The following is an 8,327-nucleotide window of genomic DNA, read 5'->3' on the forward strand; positions in this document are numbered from 1 at the left end:
TATAATGCATGTTGCTTCTCATTTATTTCAATTAATAATGATTGTCAGGATTATAGGCCCAATATGGGAATGCAAATATTCTGGAGACATGAAATGAAAGATTTCTCACAGTGAAACCAGAGAATAATCTCTTGGTGTTTTTACTGGAAGATTTGCTAAGGGACACAGCTAAGGAAACAACCAAGATAGTAGCTAGCTATTGTCCAAATGGAAGGCTTATGTAGTTAACAAAGAGGAAGAAAGGGAAAAGAAACAAAACAGAGGAGAATAAGCATCAAATTTCTTGACACTTAATCTTGTGTTTGATCGCCCAGACCACCTGAGGTGTTCCATAATGCTATGTCCAATCTATAATTTATATCTTCTATATCATATTACTAAGCTATTAAAGACAGGGCAAGGGTATTTGTAGAACTTATAGTACTGTAATAGCAACAGAATGTAAAAATACTGTACTTCCTGGTTTCTGTTTCAGCCTGAAAGTAAAATAATGATAATGGAAAACCACACATATATGATTTAATATATATTATCTAAGCCATTTAACTTAGAACTGCTTTAATACACCTATGTCAGAAGCAGTGATTGAACATATTTGAAACTTTGGCTGGAGGTGAGAACACTGGCGTTGGGTAACAAGATGGTTGTATATAAGAACAGGTAGGGGAAATAGGACCAAAAGATTTGGGTCCAAATTCCAGCTCTGTCACAAGTTGTCAGTGATATTGGGTTTAGAAAATGAAATCTAGGGATAGTTATGTCTACATCACTGGTTAGAATATGGTAAAGACTGAAAATTATATGAATAATGCCTATATACTAAAACTTATAATATAGCTTAAATTTAATAAATGCTGGCATCATTTGTTCTCACTGATTTCCTTGATATTATTTTTTAAAATTCGGAGTGGACACATAAATTATCACTGAGATATTAAATGGCACATAGCATAGCTGCCATGTTGCTAGAAGGAAGAAAGCAAATGTGCTTTCCTTATGAGCACAGTGCCACTCTTACCCACTGTGGCTCCCAGTTCCTCCTTCCCCTAACTTGTCTACACTAAAACAAAAAATAATTAGAGGTGAAACCAAGGTCCCATTCATTCCATGACACACTGAACGTCGTAGACATACATCTCGCTGTGGTAAGAATCTTCAGGAAAGTAAAGAACTCAAGCATTTTTTTTTTTTAATTTTTTCATACATAACCCTGGTCACCATCTTTTTCTTGACTGACCGCACTGGCTAAAAATCTAATGTACAATATTGAATGAAAGTTATAAGACTGAATGTCCTTGATCTTGTTCCTGATTCCAGGGCAAGACTTTTGTGTTTTCCCCATTCAAGATAATGTTAGCTCTATGAATACTATAGATGTGTTTAATTAGAATGAAGACTTTGTCTGCTCTTTCTAGATTGATGAAATTTTATGTCAAAATGATTGTTAAATTCAGCAGTTCTCTGTGTCTAGCAAAAAGATTACATTCATCTTGTTAATATAATTGACACTCAAATATTAAAAACTTAATAGTCTTGTATTATTTTGATAAAACCATTTTGATTTTGATTTTGTTCCTCATAGATATTGTTCTTCATATGATTTGATCAAAATTAAGCAATTTGATTACCACACACCATGTGGTCAATGTCTTCATGTATGTTGCTTTTAGTGTTCATTAAAATTCTTGTATGTGTGGCATTGAACTCTTAATATACTATTAGTGACTCTTGCCAGGCGTCCTCGTGAGAGTGACATTGTCTTTAAACCGCACGTGGTAATCCCTGACGCAGCGTCGTGATGCCCAGGGAAGACAGGGCAACCTGGAAGTCCAACTACTTCCTTAAGATCATCCAACTTTTGGATGATTACCCAAAATGCTTCAGAGTGGGCGCAGACAATGTGGGCTCCAAGCAGATGTAGCAGATCCGCATGTCGCTCAGGGGGAAGGCTGTGGTGCTGATGGGCAAGAACACCATGATGCGCAAGCCATCCGGGGGCATCTGGAAAACAACCCTGCCCTGGAGAAGCTGCTGCCTCATATCCGGGGAAATGTGGGCTTTGTGTTCACCAAGGAGGACCTCACTGAGATCAGGGATATGCTACTGGCCAATAAGGTGCCGGCTGCTGCCCGTGTTGGTGCCATTGCGCCCTGTGAGGTCACTGTGCCAGCTCAGAACACTGGTCTGGGGCCCGAGAAGACCTCTTTTTCCAGGCTTTGGGCATCAACACTAAATTCTCCAGGGGCACTATTGAAATCCTGAGCGACGTGCAGCTGATAAAGACTGGAGACAAAGTGGGAGCCAGCGAAGCCACGCTGCTGAACATGCTGAATATCTCGCCCTTCTCGTTTGGGCTGATCATCCAGCAGGTGTTCGACAATGGCAGCATCTACAACCCCGAAGTGCTGGACATCATGGAGGACACCCTGCACTTGCTCTTCCTGGAGGGTGTGCGCAACGTTGCCAGTGTGTGTCTGCAGATTGGCTATCCGACCGTGGCATCAGTGCCCCATTCCATCATCAATGGGTACAAGCGTGTCCTGGTTTTGTCTGTGGAGACTGAGTACACCTTCCTGTCGCTCCCCCTCTTTGTGGAGGAACGACACAGGACCCTGCGCTGTTCTTTTGTCTGCTCGGCCCTCCCCGGGTTTGCTGCTGGTTCTTCCCGGGTTGGCTACCGACCCTTCCACCTCCGTGGAAGGGCGGTTCCCCCTGCCACTTTCCCCACTTCCGCGGGGGAGTGGCACACCGCCGGCCGGCTCTCTCGGGGGCTGCACAGGTGTTCCCTCAGATAGATGTTCCCCCTAGATGTTCCTGGTGCATGTTGTCTCTCTCCTCCTTTATAGTCCTCTTCCACCAATCCCAACTCTGCTACCCACACGCCGAGTACGCTGCTCTCCTCCAATCAGGAGCAAGATCAGCTCCTGCAGCTCAGTCAATCAAATTGGCGAGAGGCAGCTGCGTAGAAGTTGTTTCTCCCTTCTCAGCGCCATATTGTGGGAGAGCAGATGCATAGAATAAGTCTTAATTCCAGTAACTTAGTCTAGTCCGGGTTGCTCCCCACACCTTCCCACTTGCTGAAAAGGTCAAGGCCTTCCTGGTTGATCCATCTGCACTTGTGGCTGCTGCCCCTGTGGCCGCGGCCAGCACTGCTGCCCCTGCTGCTGCCGCTGCAGCCCCAGCCAAGGTGGAGGCCAAGGAAGAGTCGGAAGAGTCTGACGAAGATATGGGATTTGGTCTCTTCAACTAATCACTGCAAAGCAGCCAGCTTTATTTGCAAAACAAGGAAATAAAGGCTTACTTCTGTTAAAAAAAAATACTATTAGTGGAAATGTAGCCATTGTGGAAAACAATATTGATATTTCCTAAAAAAAAAAACAAACCTAGAAATAGACTTGCCATATGATTAAACAATCCCACTGCTGGGTATTAAACCAAAAAGATATGAACATGTTGTATCAAAGATATACTTGGACCACCTGGATTTATAGTAGCACTGTTCACAATAGTCAAAATATGAACATAACAAGGAATCCATCATCAGATAATGGATAAGGAAAATGCAACATACATCCACAACAGAATATTATTTAGCTATAAAAAGAATGAAATTGTCTCAGTTGTATCCAAGTGGTTGCAACTGGAAGATATCATGTTAAGTAAAATAAGCCAAAGAAAAACAAATACCACATGTTCTCCCTTATATATAGGAGCCAAAGTTTTTTTAAAAAAAGTCAAAAAACAAACAAGAAATACAGACCTGTTTGTATCAGTCTTCCTGCAAATATAGTGTTTTATCAAAAAAATTGAGAATTTTAAGCCTTTATTTTCTCAAAAAATTATTCATCTCTCCTCTTTCTTCTCATGAGGACTTTCATAAATTGAACCTCTTGAAGTTGCACCACAGGTCATGGATTCTCTATTCTTTGCTTGGTTTCATCTATATGGTTTCTGTCTGTGCCTTCTTTAAATTCACTAATCTCTTCCACAATGTCTCATATGCCATTAATCCCATCCAATGTGTTTTGCATTGCATATGTTGTAGTTTTCACCGTAAAAGTTCAATTTGATTATTTTTTGTATCTTTTATGCAAACATGCAATATTTTCAATATTTCTTCTGCCTCCTTGAACATATGGAATTGCTATAATATCTGTTTTACTATCATCTGTAGACTTTATTCCATAGTCATTCTGTATCAATTTCACTTGATTAACTTTTTTCCTGCCTCATTGCAAGCTTTGTGATTTTTTTTTTACTGGATGACACAAATTGTAAATTTTACTTTTTAAAATTATTGGATTCTTTTGCGTTTCTATAAAATTCTTGAGTAGTGGATATTTTTTCTGTCTGTAAATATTGTATTGAGATGTAGTTAGGTTATGTGAAAACGTTTTTATTTTTTCTTTAGGTCTGTAAGTCTTTAGAACTTTGGAAGAAATAGATCCGTCTTTAATATAGTTAATTTTCTCTACAACTAAGGCACAATCCTCCAGAGTATATTATCTGATGCTTTGTATATTTTGAGATTATCCACTCTGATTGGTGGAACCATGCACTTTTAATCTTTCTATGAAGGCACTTCAAAAAATTCACGGAAAAAATGGAATTAAAAGAAAATTTTAGCTTGGTGCAAAGATTTTTTGAAATCTATGCACACGTTTCTCAGGACAGGCACTTTGCATAAACTTTTTGAAGACCGCACCTATTTGCGCCCTGAGTATTATACCCACTAGTTATTTCAGTGGCTCACCTTAGCTTTGGGTACTTCTCTCATCGACAAGTACAGATCAGCATTCAACTGAGTACTCCAAGGGGACCCTTGAGCATCTCAGTCATTCTCCATCTGCTACGCTCTATCCTCTCTGCTGATCTGCTCTGTGCACTCCAGCCACTGTTCCTTCCTGAATGTCTGCTTCCTATGAAGCTCCATGTGGGCTCCCCACTTCCTATTGTCCTTCAAACAATAATCTGACATCAAAAGATTTACCACTTTTGTCTCCCATCATTCTTTCATTTTTGTCCTTCTTATGTCAAAATATTGTCAACTGTGGTTTTTTTCCCAGAAACCTTTTATTGAAGGTATACAAATTGCATGCATTTCATGAATACAAACTTAGGAACATAGTGATTCTTCGCACCCTACCCTCCCTCCCACCTGCACTCCCATCCTGCTTCCTCCACCATCTCCTATTCTCATTCTTATTTTTTACGAGATTTGTTTTCAATTAACTTTATAAACATAAGATTTTTAAAAAAGATTTATTTATTTGAAAGGTAGAGTTACAGAGAGAAGTAGAGACAGAGAGAGAGAGGTCTTCCATTCTGCTGGTTCACTCCCCAGATGGTCGCAACTGCCAGAGCTATGCCAATCCGAAGCCAGGAGCCAGGAGCTTCTTCGGGGTTTCCCACGTAGGTGCAGGGGCCCAAGCACTTGGGCCATCTTCCACTGCTTTCCCAGGCCATAGCAGAGAGCTGGATTGGAAGAGAAGCACCCGGGACTAGAGCAGGCACCCATATGGGATGCCAGTGCTTCAGGCCCAAGTGTTAACCTACAGTGCCACAGCACTGGCCCCTATACACATAAGATTAACCCTACACTAGACGCAGCGTTCAACAAATAGTATGAAAAAAAAAAAAAACTGTTCCTCATCGGTCAAGGAATGGCTGCTCAAATTTATTTATTTACTTATTTATTTATTTATTTTTAAAGGCAGAATGAGAGAGAGAGAGAGAGAGAGAGAGAGATCTGTCATCCTATGGTTTACTCCCCAGATGTCCACAAGGACACCGGGGGTAGTCTAGATCAAAGCCAAGAGCCTGCAGCTACATCCTGGTCCCTCATGTGAATGGCAGGGATCTACCTTCCACTGCTTTCACAGGGGCATTGTCAGGAAACTGGATCTGAAAAAGAGCAGCCAGGACTCAAACTGGCAGCTGGATATGAGATACCAGTAGCTCAACTGGCAACTTAACTCTGCACCGCAACCAGTGGTCCCAAGTACTGTAATTTCACATATCTTCAAAACCAGTTTTCTATGGCATTCTGGCATTAGGATAAATTCTGTCACTTTTACACCTTTTGGGAAGATGTAAAAGCCACAGATGAGATCTGGTTGTCAGTTCCAGGGATGTCATTTACTTAATTTTCAAAATCTGGTCCCTGCAAACACCACAAAATACTTCATTGATCCAGAGCTTAGATACCTGCTTTCATATTTATCTACTTTATTGTATATATATATATATATATATGTATGTATATATATATACATGTATTTTTAAATTAGATGCATTGTTAGTGTGAGTCATTCAAATTGAATGTCACATAATAATAACATACTCCATCTGTAATGAATCAATATGTTTTATTATTTTCCCTTTTTAAAACTTTAATCACCTAGGAAAACTATTTAGAAATGTTTTAAGTGTGTAAAAGTTTTTCTCCTATTTGTTTTTGTAGAGGATAATGACAGCGGCATACAGGGGAAGCAAGGAAAGGAACCAACTATTTGCTATGTAGTCAAGAATTCTATTTCCTATTTTCTTTCCTTTCTTGTGAGTATTTTTAATTTTCAGAAAAAATCATGAAAATGCATCTGGAGGATTTTTTTTTTACAAAGAAACATGTTATATCATGACACTTCATTGCTTAAGCCATCCTAACATTCCCTATTGCACTTTGAAATCAAATTCCTCATGACTCATATAAAGTAGCCCTATTATTTATTTTAAAATGTAAATTCTATGTGGCCTTCAAGATCCTCCATGATCCAGCCTTTGCCTACCCAACCTCAAATAACTTTGCTTTCCTTGGTAATTGGGCTTTCATTTTCTTGTCCCTACAAAATTAGTTCCCACAACCTTTAGCTCAAGTTGGGTTTTCTGCTAGAATATTTTTCCCATAGTTATTATATAGCTGGGTGCTTCTTAAATTTCAATTTTCAACTAAATATAACTTCTCTGGGAAGTCCTCCCTGACCTCACTACTTAATGTGTGCCTACCCACAGTGGTGGTCAGAATTCTCGGATGACCCATCATGACACATACCCCTGTGTGATGACCTCCTTTTGAATGTGGAGGGGACCTATAAATATGGTAGGCTATTAATGAAATGTTTGCAATTTCTTCTGATGTAAGGGAGTATGCAGATACAATTAACATTTCTAATCAGTCATTATAAATTACACCAAAGGACAATTATTCTGGCTGGCCCTGACCTATCAGGTCCTTTGAAAGCAGACAATGTGTGCTTCTATGGAAGAAGCAAATGATCATGGTGTGTAAGAAAGTATATAAGGGGGTTGTGGGACATGGGCTTGCTGCCAGTGTCAAGGTGCTAAGGTCAACTTCTGGCCAATAACGAAGAAGGAAATAATGACCTTAGTCCTACAAACTGAATACTATAGTCAATATGTAGGAATTGGAAAGGGATCCTAAGCTCTAGGTGAGACTGTAATTCTTCAACTGTAACTCAGAGTTCCAATTTGGTGAGACCTTGAGCAGACAACCTAATTAATGTATTCATGCCCAACCTCCTGACCCAGGAAAACCATGAGTTGGTAAGTGTGTATTGTTTTAGATTGCTGTGTTTCTGGCAGTTTGTCATTCAGAAAAGAAGAAGAAGAAGAAGAAGAAGAAGAAGAAGAAGAAGAAGGAGGAGGAGGAGGAGGAGGAGGAGGAGAAGGAGGAGGAGGAGGTTGGAGGAGAAGGAGAAGGAGAAGGAGAAGGAGAAGGAGAAGGAGAAGGAGAAGGAGAAGGAGAAGGAGAAGGAAGCCAGAGCCACTCATTATTCACAGTACATTGTTTTGTTTTCTTCATAAATTAAAATCCCCTGAAATTATCTGATAATTTTATTGGTTACTACAGTATTTGCCCCTAGTATATGTATGTTCCACTAGAAAAGCAGTTTGGGTTGTCATTCTACAAGACTGAATCTGGTCATCCTGAGGTAGATTAGGGAGTGATAATGAAATTGTTTCCATCTTTCTATTTTTAAAAAGAAACTAGTGTACACAATATAGTACTTATATTTCTCAGTGGAAGAAAAGAATCAGGAAACTAAGAAAAGGTCATAATGTGATCTAAATTTCAAAGAGGAGTTAAGTTCATCAGTTTTTTTTTAATTTTTTTTTTTTTTTTTTTTTTTTGATGACAGATAAAGCTAGACAGTGAGAGAGAGACAAAGAGAAAGGTCTTCCTTCCATTGGCTTCACTCCCCAAATGGCCACCACAGCCGGCGTTACGCCGATCTGAAGCCAGGAGCCAGGTGCTTCTTCCTGGTCTCCCATGTGGGTACAGAGGCCCAAGCACCTGGGCCATCCTC

At 39.8% G+C, this 8,327-nt stretch overlaps 1 pseudogene; it reads left to right on the forward strand.

Moving 5' to 3' along the window:
• Nucleotides 1-1,731: 1,731 nt before the first annotated feature.
• On the forward strand, nt 1,732-3,317 carry LOC100354768 (large ribosomal subunit protein uL10-like; annotated as a pseudogene).
• The last annotated feature ends 5,010 nt before the right edge of the window (nt 3,318-8,327 follow it).

Source organism: Oryctolagus cuniculus, chromosome 6, assembly GCF_051225735.1.
Source record: "Oryctolagus cuniculus isolate XC-2025 breed Fujian yellow rabbit chromosome 6, ASM5122573v1, whole genome shotgun sequence".
Taxonomy (NCBI): domain Eukaryota; kingdom Metazoa; phylum Chordata; class Mammalia; order Lagomorpha; family Leporidae; genus Oryctolagus; species Oryctolagus cuniculus.